General features: G+C 51.1%; 1 protein-coding gene across 2 annotated transcripts in view; it reads right to left on the minus strand.

The window, feature by feature from the left end:
* Window positions 1-12,047, minus strand: part of LOC117083379 — a 68,509-nt gene that overhangs the window by 21,419 nt on the left and 35,043 nt on the right. Inside the window, exon 1 of one of the 2 annotated variants that reach the window (XM_033210975.1) lies at window positions 7,439-7,443. The exons of the other annotated variant lie outside the window; for it this stretch is intronic. The gene's annotated coding sequence lies outside the window, so the exon portion shown is untranslated. Of the gene's footprint in view, window positions 1-7,438; window positions 7,444-12,047 lie in introns of those variants that run through there. 2 annotated transcript variants of the gene reach the window in all.

Genomic DNA, 12,047 nt, shown 5'->3' on the forward strand with positions numbered 1-12,047 from the left:
GAAGGTGTGTGCCAACCAGGAAGGAGCCCACACCAGAACCCACCCGTGCAGCACCCTGATGCTGCCTTCCAGCCTCTAGAACTGTGAGAAACACATTCCTGTTGTTCAGAAGCCACTCAGTCCATGGTGATTCGTTACCGCAGCCTGAGCTGCCTGAGAGGACGATGCTCACCGCCCTACAGAAACGGCTACTCCCCTCTCCCAGAAAGAGGGGTGTCATTAAAATCTCTGTCTCTCCTCGCGGCCACCACAGATCTCACTCCCCCACCCTGTAAGCCAGCAGTTGCTAGGATTAAAGGAAACGGAGGCTCATTTTAGACCAGCCCCTCCATGTCGGTCTGAAGCCTGTCACTTTGCCCACTTCCACGGTGGCCGCGTCACCGCATTGCCCATGTCAGCTCTGTGTCTGCACTGGGTCCCAGGCTCTGCACAGACTCCTCTAGCTGCCCATCCAGCACAGCCATTTCCCCTTCTGCTTTGCAGGTTGTCCTTCGATATCGAACCCCCACCCTTCTGCAACCCAAGGCCTTCCAATCCAGGCATTCGGGGTGAGCTCAGCCATGCACTGGAGTCCTTGAATCAGGTAACCCAGGCCCAAGGTGTTGGCACCAACGATCTACTGGCTGTGGGGTCTGCACAGCCACTAGCTGCCCCAGCCACACCAGGGCCCGGGAGGGGAGGCAGAAGAACCTGTGAAGCTGCTAACAGCCATACAGGGACAGGGGCCCCTGGGATGAGGAGGATGCCATGGCAGGAAATTCAGAGAAAGAAAGAGCCCAGGGCTGCACAGGTCATGCCCAAAGCCTACACTGCTGAATTTTCCAGGTTTCTGAACTCAATCACTGACCCACACAGCACGTGTTTCGTGAGTGCTGACCCCGTGTGGCATTGGATACGGCAATAAAGCAGGACCCCCACCTCCCCCTTCCTCGCCCCCTTCCCCAACACATACACAGGGCCTCCGTCCTGGCGGGAAATCAGGCCTGAGCGCCCAGCTCGCACCGCGAGCCTGGGAAGGGGGCCGTTTCAGACAGACAGTGGGTGCAGCCTTACCAAAGCCCAGCAGTCACCTGCACTGCCACAACCAGGCTGAGTCCGGATCAGCTGCACAGAAACCTGACCCTCTCAAGGGCACGCCTGAGCTCATTAGGGACAGACACCGTCTCCTGTTTATCTCGAAGACTTTCTCTGCATATCTAGTTACAAACGGACGACGCGGTCTCGGAAGCACAGCTGTGACTCTGGAGACAGATCCCAGGCCTCCCCCGGCTCCTCTCCGTGATGCCATTGATGGGGAGGGGCCGGTATGGCCGCGAGGCCGCACACCCACAGCCCCTCTGCCACGGAGAGGCGGGCCTTTGACGGTTACTTCTGCCAAAGAACCCTGCTGTGTCTTGGAGCACAACATAGTGGGCGGGAAGCTCCACCCGGAGCAACAGTGATGCTTCTCCCCAGAGTCAATGGAGGGCACCCCCCACCCTGCATTCAGCAGATGACTTACATTCTGGAGAACATCTGAATTAACGGGGAACAGTAAAATGAAAAGGTCACGCTAGAAAGGTTAGAATGTTGTGTGAAGTCTCAAGAGGTCCAAAGATTTCTGAACCAAGACTGCTGCGGTCAACGAGCTTACAGGGAAAGTTTCCACACGGGCCTTCCACAAGCAACGCTCAGCAGGGAGGAGCCACGTTCTGCGCAGAACCTCAGAACCAGAACATCGGACACCACAAAGTCACATCAGAGCCAACAGCAACTGAAATCCAGCGCTCTCCTAAGATGCGTGCGTTACCTGCAGAAAGTCACTACACATTAAGATGGGGGAAGAAAAGGATAAGGTTAGAAACAAATTTGAAGTAATTTCTGCACACAAAAAATTTCTGCATCCACTGGCTTTCTTTCTGGGAGTAACAACTTTTACATGAGATGCACATCCCAGTTGGAAGGAGTTTGGGTTTTCCATGGGCAGAGACAAGGGCTCTCCAAGAAAAGTGAACCTTTTCTCACTCACTGAGCCTTCACACTCTGCTCCGGCCTCCATCAGCTCCTTCCTACCTGCAAACTGCCTGCTCTGACGTTGCCATCATTGGAGATATGTTAGGGACTTAGTATGGGCTGATGCCCATAGGACCAGCAGATCGTGGAAAGGTGGGAACCAGGGCTGGGAGGGTGGTGACCACCGCCAAATTGAGAACCGTGGTGGGCTGGGAGGTCCATCTTCTGTCTAAAGTGTTTTTTAAAATAAAAAACATAGTGTCTCAGGAGCATGAGAGGGGAGGCCACAGATGGGAAGAACATCCCTCGGGGACCAGCAGGCCTCTCAGATGTCCCCCTGGGTCACCTCCCAAATGATGTATCTGCCTTCTCTGTGGGCAGGAAGCAGGACCTGGCCCAGATCTCAACATATTTGACCTGGCACGGCATTTACAGGTGAGCCTCATTAACCGGAAACTCTATTCTCTGGGGAGAATGCATTTTCATTATCAAGGCTTTTAGACTTTTAATTAAGTAACCAAAGAGCAGTGCCTGGAGTGAGGATGCAGGGACTCTGGGTGACCCACACGCTCGTTTCCACCTGCCGCAAAGGACCCTGGAATGAGGGTGCAGTGCCTGCTCTGAGTCACCAGCACACTCATCATTTCTACATAAAGAACCCTGTGAGTCTGTCCCAGGACTTTTTAGCCTAGACCTAAAAATTCGCAGCTCAGGAAACCCTAACCATTTTAGGAACCTGAGGGGTGGACAAGGGATCTCACAGAGTTTGGTGCTGGCTGTGGGGTCAGCAAAGGGCGGCTGGGGCTTCCCGCAAGCACTTCCAGGAGGCCGTGCACTGGCCCGAGGCTGGTTCTGCCTGCTATCCTCGGTTCTCGTGCCCAGCCGTGAGGGGAGCCCCTGCTTCAGGAGCAGTCCCTGGCTCCAGGCCCTAACGTCCATGTCCAGGCCCCTGGTAGGGCAGCTTCTACCCCGGGGAGGCTGGGACTGGAGACAGACTGCAGCTCTAGGCAATCCTGGCAACCACGTGCTTCCCAAAGTGGCTGCAGACAAACTCCTGCTTCCAAAACCTGGCACAGGCTGTCTGAGACCTGGAACGCGGGAGGCGCATTTCACAGGGTCCCTGCTCAGATGCAAAAGCAAGGCTAAGAGCAGGTACATTATTTAATTACCCTCTCATGGTTATCAAGTAAAGTCATAGTCCCTTAAACCTATGTGTGACTAGAAGTATACACATTATAGAAGTGCATATAAATGTGAATATAGATACGCTTATTTTCCTTTTATATACCTTACATATATGTGTATACGTGCATATGTATAAAACATGGATGAAAAAACTATAGTTAAGATTTCAAATCTCAGTCACAAAGATCTCAGAAGCAAATTATTATCCTTAAATTCTAAACAAAGACGTAACATTTTACATTCTTACAAACAAAACGTTTTCTATTAGCATTTTATTTTAAAAACTAAGAATGCATTGCACTCTCTCAATTTCCATTTTTAACTCAGCTCACAAAGGCCCCTGTACAAAGGCCTCCGTACTGGGGCATGGACGGCGGTGGTCACACCTGTGGCCATTTATCCTCTCTGCATCTAGCTTCTCGCACTGAGGCAACAGCACCTCTGAAGTCACAGTCTGGCCTCCCAACTCTCCCCTCTCCCAGGCTTCTTGGCATGTTGCTCTGCTGCACACACCTCAGCAAATACTGCTGATTAGCCAGAATCACCCAGAAATCTCTTAACCTTGATTCTGGCTGCCTTTGTAATTTGTAATATTTGTACTTCTGGTGTGATTTGAGGAACAACAAATTTTAAAATTAGAAAAGATGTGGTTTTTATTCTCTCCTTTCTACTTGCAATCTTGAGAATTCAAGTAGCAGCAAAGGTTTGTTGAAAGTAACTGCCACCAAATAGAACCTATTACAAATGGACTACAGAGTGTCAAATAACCACATAGATGTAAAATAGAGATGCAGACACAGATATAAAATCCAATGGTTAAACCAAATTGAGAAATGCTTGTCCGTTTAATAGGACTTCTAAAACTTGACATAAATGTTGGCTGAGGGATACAAGATGTTATGAGATGAGTGAGATGCTTGGCCTAGAACCGCAGGCTCTCTCCTCTTTACAGCAGAAAATCCATGAGGAAGTCAAATCTAAGAGGACCAGGTACCGTTGAACGGCATACTCAGCTCTGCTTCCCCATCCCTGGGCCAGCTGTGGTGACTGGTGGCCCAGTCATTCACCAACATCCATCATCCATCCTCCAGGCCATGGCTACACTTTACTCCCTGGCATTATGTAGATTAGGTCAATCATGGCCACTCTCCTTAAGCCTCCCCCCATCCTCAGCGTGGTAATCACCCAGTCCCAACCACAAGGACAGCCGTGTCCTTGGGAATACAGAACAGGGGCCTGGAAGGAACCTGGATCCCTGAATACCTCATGAAGTAGTCACCAGCCTGGAACATCCTCCCTGATGTGTTTGCAAGAGAGAAAACTTCCTTGATTTCTCAAGCTACAATACTGCAGAGTCTCTGTTCACAGCATCCTTACCTACCCTCATCAGGAGCTGTTCATGCTCACCAAGACATGAGAACAAAACTGCAGTGGCACAGTCACACACACCCAGAATTCAGACCACCTGCTGCTCACATTCATCGTATTAACACCAAAAATCCACCATGGTGGATATCCTGGATGTGGACACTCGGCGGCTTTTTGCTGGAGATGCGCTTTGTGCATTTATCGCATGACCATCTTGGCGTCAGGAGGGGCTGCGGAGTCTCACTCGCTGAACTCTCAGCCAGCACCCACCATCAGTGCCCGCAAGGTCCTTTCCTCTGGGAGCACATGCTTGGACGCCACAGTGACCTGTGGATCCACACAACAGCACTGTGTGCCCCAGGAGCCTAGAAAGTACCACTGCATCAATGCCTCCACAGGTGAGGCCGGGGGCAGAAGCCAACCTCAAGCAATTATGGTCCTCCGTGGGGCTGGCGTCCAGGCAGGAAGGTGGCTCAGCAGCTCTCCTCTCACTGTGGAACTTCCTAGGTCCCCACATGAACAGAACCTAAGTAACACGCAAGAAACAACAGAACGAGAACACGACCAGCAGCTTCTGAGATGAGCAAGCTGGGCTGATCATGAGACACCTGACGGGGATGGTGCCAGAGCCCCTCCCAGTGACCTGTGAGGACAGCGCTGCCAGCATCTCCCTAAAACCAGCCCAAGTCGAGTTAGACTCGAGGCTTCCCAGGAGTGGGCAGATCCATTCAATCACACAGTCTGAACCTTTTAGGCCATGTCTCATGACCCTCATCTCACAGATTGGAACCCGGACGCTGCTCCATAGACCCGGCCCCAAGCCCCCCTTCCTTGTTCTACACCACAAACCAGTACAGTGAGCACTTAGGGACTGCGCATTCACATAAAATACTGCTTAACTAAAATTTCTGATTTAGAGCGTGTTTAATTTCTACTCACAGAGCTCAAAGTGTTCTGTCCTAGCAGGCGGCAGCTGTAGCTAAGCATGAGAGAAGAAGGAGGGATCAGAGTGGCACCAAGTATTAAATATTCCTCTAAATCTATTCACCACGTCACCATGCTATTGTCACCTGCTTCATTTTCTGTCCTTAAAAGACATAATAGTTACTTTTCAAAATACACAACCTGTTTTACTGATGCTTAGCTATAAAGTAGCGAGCTACATATCCAAAAGGGAGATATGGGAAAACAGAAAATGTCCACAAGCGAACGGATGGGGACGGCAGCTGCAGCAGCACCTGGCTCTGTTGCATTGTGAGCCAGCCACGTGGGCTGGACAGCTCACTTAGCCACTGAAATTATATCATCTAAGATTTTGTTGCAGCTACTTTGATAAATTCTGCCCCCTGCTATGAGGAGTAAGGTTTTTTTCTTTTGTTTTTTGAGTCGGAATCTCGCTGTGTCACCCAGGCCAGAGTGCAGTATTACAATCATGGCTCATCGTGGCCTTGACCTTCTGGCTCAAGCAATCCTCCCGCCTCAGCCTTCCAAGCAGCTGGGACCCAAAGGCGAGTTTGATTTCTTTGCTAACGAATTCTTAATTCACCTCGCAGTGGGCCTGTCAAGGCCATATGCCCAGACGTCCGCCTTGCCGACCGTCTGTGTGGTCTCTAAGGTGGATGCATTCTGGCTGCCTGGGCTCTGCACACGATGCTGAGTCTCCAAGTCTGCCACTGTATAACGGACTGACGGCCCGGAGCGTCTCGACGTGCCACGTGAGCCGGGCTTTATTCCACAGGGCGACTCTGCTTCCCGTGACGAGATGCAGCACGTGAGCACAGATCAAAGGGTATCAGCAACTAACCCATTCCCCAGGTACTAAGCAAATAACCAGGAGTTTAGTTCCGTACTTATTTGCTACGGGCTTGATTCAAAACAGCTTTCTGGGATCTTGGGGAAAAACATCTCAAACTGGTGAAAATTCTGGCTTTAGTAACGGAAGAATCACCTAATGCCCATTTTGGAACTGCTGTTCTCATCAGAACTTGAGGCCAAAGGGAAAAATAAAAGCGGGAGCCAAGCTCGTTACACCCCAGTTTGCACAAAGCCAACCAGCCTGCTTGAGGGGGTGAAAGGAGTAGGATTTTTAAACTGCTGAGTTTTAAAAACATGGCTGCAGGCTGGGCGCACTGCCTCACGTCTATAAGCCCAGCATTTTGGGAGGCCAAGGTGGGAGGATTGCTTGAGGCCAGGAGTTCAAGACTAGCTTGAGTAACACAGCAATACCCTATCTCTTTAAAAAGAAAAAAAAGATTATTATAATAGTAATAAAAAGGTTAATACAATAAATTACTATGTCAACATGGCACCCCCCGCTGTCAGATGAGGTGCACTCTCTGTGGCTACTTTGAGGTTCGGAGAGAAATGTAATCGGTATCATAGGGAAGAAAGTCGACCCCAAAGCCCCACAGCACTACTCCTGTACAGTTTGTTAACCAGCATGAAGTCTCCTCCACAATCAGATGCCTGATTTAGAGGAACGCTGCCCACGGGACCTGGGTGGACTCCAGACGCCGGCCGACCAGACAGCCCCACCCTGGGACCCTGCCGGCAGCCCCGACTGGACAGAATGGCCTCGTGAGTGTCCTTTCCCGCCACAGGCTGCAGACCCAGAGCCAGTCCTGGCTGTGACTGAGGCTGCGCATAAACGTCTGCGCCCAACAGCTCACCTTTGTACATGACACGCCCAGTTCACCTCATTTCAAATGTTATGCTCGCCCCCAAGGCGAACATGGATGTTACAGGTTAACTCACTGCACGTGTGCTAGACTTTCCCTGTAAGTGTTCCGACATTGCACGAACCGGATGAACAAACCCCACTTTCCCTATAAACGTTCAGACATTCCATGAGCCCGATGAACACACACAGCCAACAAACCCCGGAACGTGTAACGCCGCAGCCTCCTCCCCTCCTGAGGGGCGCGTGCTTACAGCTCCCCCGAGACCACATTTTCCAAAGCACAGAGTGTTACTCTGAAAAGAAAACCTCCTTTTTCCTTCCTTTGTACATCTCGTGGTCATGTTAACAACTATTGCTACAAATGCAGAGAAACGGGGTATCATCCGTGCTGGTTACCGAATTCCTAGCACCAAAGCTTCAGGGCCCCCCAGTCTGAAGGAAGTTTCTATCGCCCTAAAGCCAACTCTGGAGATGAAGGCCGAGCTGGGAAAAGGCTGTGACACCCGCAAATCCACACCACGGGGCCCTCTGCAGTTGTGTGTAAGGACCTCTTGGCCTGTCCTGGGGTTTGGGGAAATCAGGATGCAAGCAGATACCGTACGCTCTGCCACGGGACCGTGAAGTCTGCGGAACCTCAGAGGAACACAGAGACAAACGGCTGCATGAGTCCCACAGGCCGAGTCTCAATGGGCGCCCGTGTCAAGAACACAGACACGCCGGGAGGGGCAGCCGATGCAGTCAACGCCTGCAACCCCAGCACGCAGCAGCGTCCGATTGTGGGGGTCTCTGGCCAGGCTCCACCACAACTGCCATATTCTGTGGCAAAATTTTTAAAATAGGCTTTAACTAGTTATAACTCTAACTTGTTTTACACATAAACAGAACACAAGGTACCAACAGGCTCCAAAATACTTCGCCTAGAGCCAAGTCTAGAAAGCAGATGGCTGCTGCTCTGACTGTGAGGAGTCCCCTGTAGTTCCATAAATCCTAGATCTAGGTGACTAAGTGCTCTTCCTAAACCAGATGGCACCATGAGGCTCTGAGGGCATCCTCTGTCCCCAGGCCAGTCCATCAGCCCTGGCAGAAGCTTCTAGAGTAAGAACCTGTAGATTTCTATTGGATGGATATAAACCAGACAAAGTCACAGGGGCTCATCCTAGAAGCCCATCCGTTTACCCACTCGTGCTGTGGACAGCCCTGTCCCCAGCTCCACACCCGCAGTCACCCTGAACAACAGGAACTGGCTTCTAGGCCCTCAAGCCACTCCCTCTCACCCCTGGACAGACCCTTCTCAAACCTTGACGCCCAGAGTAGCCTTAACAGGTGGTCCCAGCAGAACTGGCCACTGCATGAATTGATATTTTGTGTGTGTGTGGGGTGGTTCTTGTTCTGTCACTCAGGCACAGTGCACCGTAAGTACAGTGGTGCTATCATGTTCACTGCAGCCTCAACCTGTCAGGCTTGGGTGATCCTCCAGCCTCAGCTTTCCAAGTAGCTGGACCACAGGTGCTCATCACCACTCCTATTTAATTTTTTGTAGAGTGAGGGTCTTGATATGTTGCCCAGGCTGGGCTCAAAAGTGAACTGCCCACCTCAGCCTCCCAAGGTGCTGGGATGACAGGTGTGAGCCACTATGCCCAGCCTAGAATTGGTTTTTCTTAAATCTCAGTTTGACACACGAACCCCACTTACATACATATCAGCCACTCTCACAGCTCGAGGGTTTTTCTGAATCTCGATTTTGTCGGTTCAAGGTCAATATCTAAGAAAGGGTCAGAACTGACCCTCCCTCAGTGAAGCCTAAGGGCAAATGCAGCAGCATCTCAGTGTATGAGGAGACAAAGTAAGAAGGGTGGAAAAGACACACTGAAATTCTAGTGCTAGAATCATAATCACCAACACTTTAAGAGGCAATCTGCTTTCCAAAACATGTAGCTGCTGGATTAACTTCAAAGTCACCAGATTCCACAGGCAGGAGCTCAGAGGGGCACAGCTTTCTAAGGCCGCACAGTCCGGGGCAGCGTAACAGCCTCGGGGCAAAGCAAACTAAACAAAGGCTTAGTTCTCTCAAGGATGAAGGTGCTCAAGTCCTTCTAAATAGATTCTTCTTCTAAGTAAGTTAGATGCCTCCTACAACACTGTTTAGAGTGCCAGTGTGTTCAGAAACGTGAAGTTGAAAATACATCTCAGGACCCCAAAATCACTAAACTAAAGGGACGTCAAGGTGAGGAACTTCTTAGAGCAAACCTGCCTCCCATGCTCTTACTAACAGAGACAGCTACTGGGGGGGAAAAAAGTCACGTACCTCCCTCACAACCGATCCACAAGGAAATTCCTCATGGACAGAGGACAGAAGTCAAAGTCACCATCTGCACACCGAGATAAATGCGGCTCTGGCTGCTTCCTCTGGAAAGGTGCACCAGAAACGCATTTGTCTGATCTTCCTGTGACCTGGAAACCCCTCCCCGCTTCGAGCCGTCCCTCCCTTCCTGGACCGAACCAACGTACGTCTCACATGTATTGATGTCTCACATCTCCCTAAAATGTGTAAGACCAAGTTGTGCCCCAAACACCTTGGGCACAGGTCCAGGACCTCCTGAGGCTGTCGCAGTGTGTCCTCAACCCCTCCTGAGGCTGTGTCTTTAACCTTGGGAAAATGAACTCTCTATGGGCTGAGAACCGTCTCAGAGACCCTTCTGGTTTATAGGAAGCATTCTCTCCTGTGAGTATAATGATGAAGTCATGTGGAATTACAAAATGTCACTTTAGTAAAGGCCAAAGGAATTAGGGTTCGATGTGCTAAAAAACAACAAAAAAGTAACGTTCTATTTGTCAATGGACCATAAAGCCCACACCACCTTCTGCAGTGAAGATGTCAACTGGGATGAGAGGCCCCTCGGTAGATGAGTTTCAAATGTGGGGAGACCAGGAAGTTCTGGAGATGGATCACGGTGATCGCGGCACGACAGTGTGGACACACTTAATGCCACCAAACCATACACTTAAAAATAGAGTGCTATGTAATTTTACCACAATCAAAAGACTGAGAAAGCTCATCTATAATTACGGTCATTTCCAGTATCTTGCATCCTGTAAGTTGCATTTGCTTTTGGAAATCCTCAGAGCAATCATGAAAGACTAATACCCTATCATCTCTGAAACGCAGGCAAAGTCGTTCAAGGGTTTTGATTATAGGAAAGTAGCTGGAAAGCAAAGTGCCCGTTAGACATGGCAGCCGTGGTAGGACAAACACATGGTAGGAAGGTGGTGGTCATGCTCCACACAGATGGGAAGCGTGTGGGGAGCCACAGCACCCGATGCTCAGGAGGCACCTGGGCAGGAGCTGAGAATGTACCAAACACGTTCGATCACGTAACATTCACGGACCCTGAGTCCAGCCACCGCCGCTGACATCCACTGTGGCCGGAGTGTCCTCTGCCACAGAGATAAACACCCTGCCGAGGATAGTGTACAGATTAAATGTCAAAGCACAGACATGCTCAGGTCCAGCTGTTCACATAGAAGCAAACACAACACATTTCCCAGACCCCAGCAGCATGACTCCACCTGACTGCACCCCCGTCCCTTTTATTCTCGAACCCGTCTCTCCCGGACCCCACAGCATGACTCTTCACCTGACTGCACCCCGTCCCGTGCATCCCTGCACCTATGTCTCGGCCCTCACTCCCTCACTTCCTCGTTGGGTCAGGAAGCAAGGGTCCACTGTGTGCCTGGTGCACTAAGCCTTGTCAGGGGCCTCTGGGCCGCATGCTGGGACAAGCAACTGGGAACGCCCAGTGCACACGTTGGTCTCCTGCACGACACTTGGCTCTTATCTGTGGGAGCCGGCACCCGCCCCTACAACTGACTCTACTCTTAGAAAAGTCACAGAAGGCTCCTCACCAACCCAGCAGCACCCTGAGGCCACATCGCACTTGCCTGCTGGCTCCTGAGTCTCCGACCCTGTGATGGCTCGCTCCTTCGGTTCCCTACCTTGAATCCACTGGTTCCTCTCTCATGGGCCTCTTTCCTGTCGTCTTCCTGTCATTTTCCTGTCAGCAGGCACATGCGTCCAGCCTGACCTTGCTGATGTGCTCCAGCTGGCCCTGGACTCGAACTGGGCTGCTGCAGCTTTCCATCAGTGTGGCATCTGCGAGTTACCTCCTGGGAAATGTCAGGTGATGGTAACATCAGCCAGGAGGCACCGTTGAGAAGTAGAACGCATGGTGCGGTGCCCAGAACGTCACATCCTTGAACAGATGCTCTGTGTCTTCTCCTCTCCTGGCAGAGGTTCGCTGTAGGAAGGCGGCCATTACTCCAGTGCTGCTACTTCCAACACCTGGGAAAGCAAGCTTCAGAAATGAACGGTATCAAAGAGACAGGACCCACCAACAGGGCTGCTGGCGGCCGGACGATCATAGCCCCAGCCTTCCCCAGCCACCATGGCTGACAGCCCAGGCTCCAGAAATGCACAGCTTCAACCTTAGGAGTAAAAACCCTCCCAAGCCAACTATTATTTTCAACAATGGGATTGGGGAGTGGGGTGTTCTAACCCTGCCTCTCTCGACAGCACAGATCATCAGATTCCAGTTCTTATAGGATTGGGGAGTGTGTGTGTGTGGGGGTTCTAACTCTGCCCCCCATTCATAAAAAAGAACTGGGATCTGATGATCTGTGCTAGGTCAGCACTTTGCTTCCACCACATGCAGTCATCCTCAGCACCAGGAAAAGTCAGAAGCGTTGAGTGATGACACCCATACTAACACATGCGGTTCTGGCGGCTCCGGTAACTGGCTGCACAGACACAACACGACAGCGGTGA

This window comes from Trachypithecus francoisi, unplaced genomic scaffold (genome assembly GCF_009764315.1).
Source record: "Trachypithecus francoisi isolate TF-2019V2 unplaced genomic scaffold, Tfra_2.0 Contig00339, whole genome shotgun sequence".
Classification (NCBI taxonomy): Eukaryota; Metazoa; Chordata; class Mammalia; order Primates; family Cercopithecidae; genus Trachypithecus; species Trachypithecus francoisi.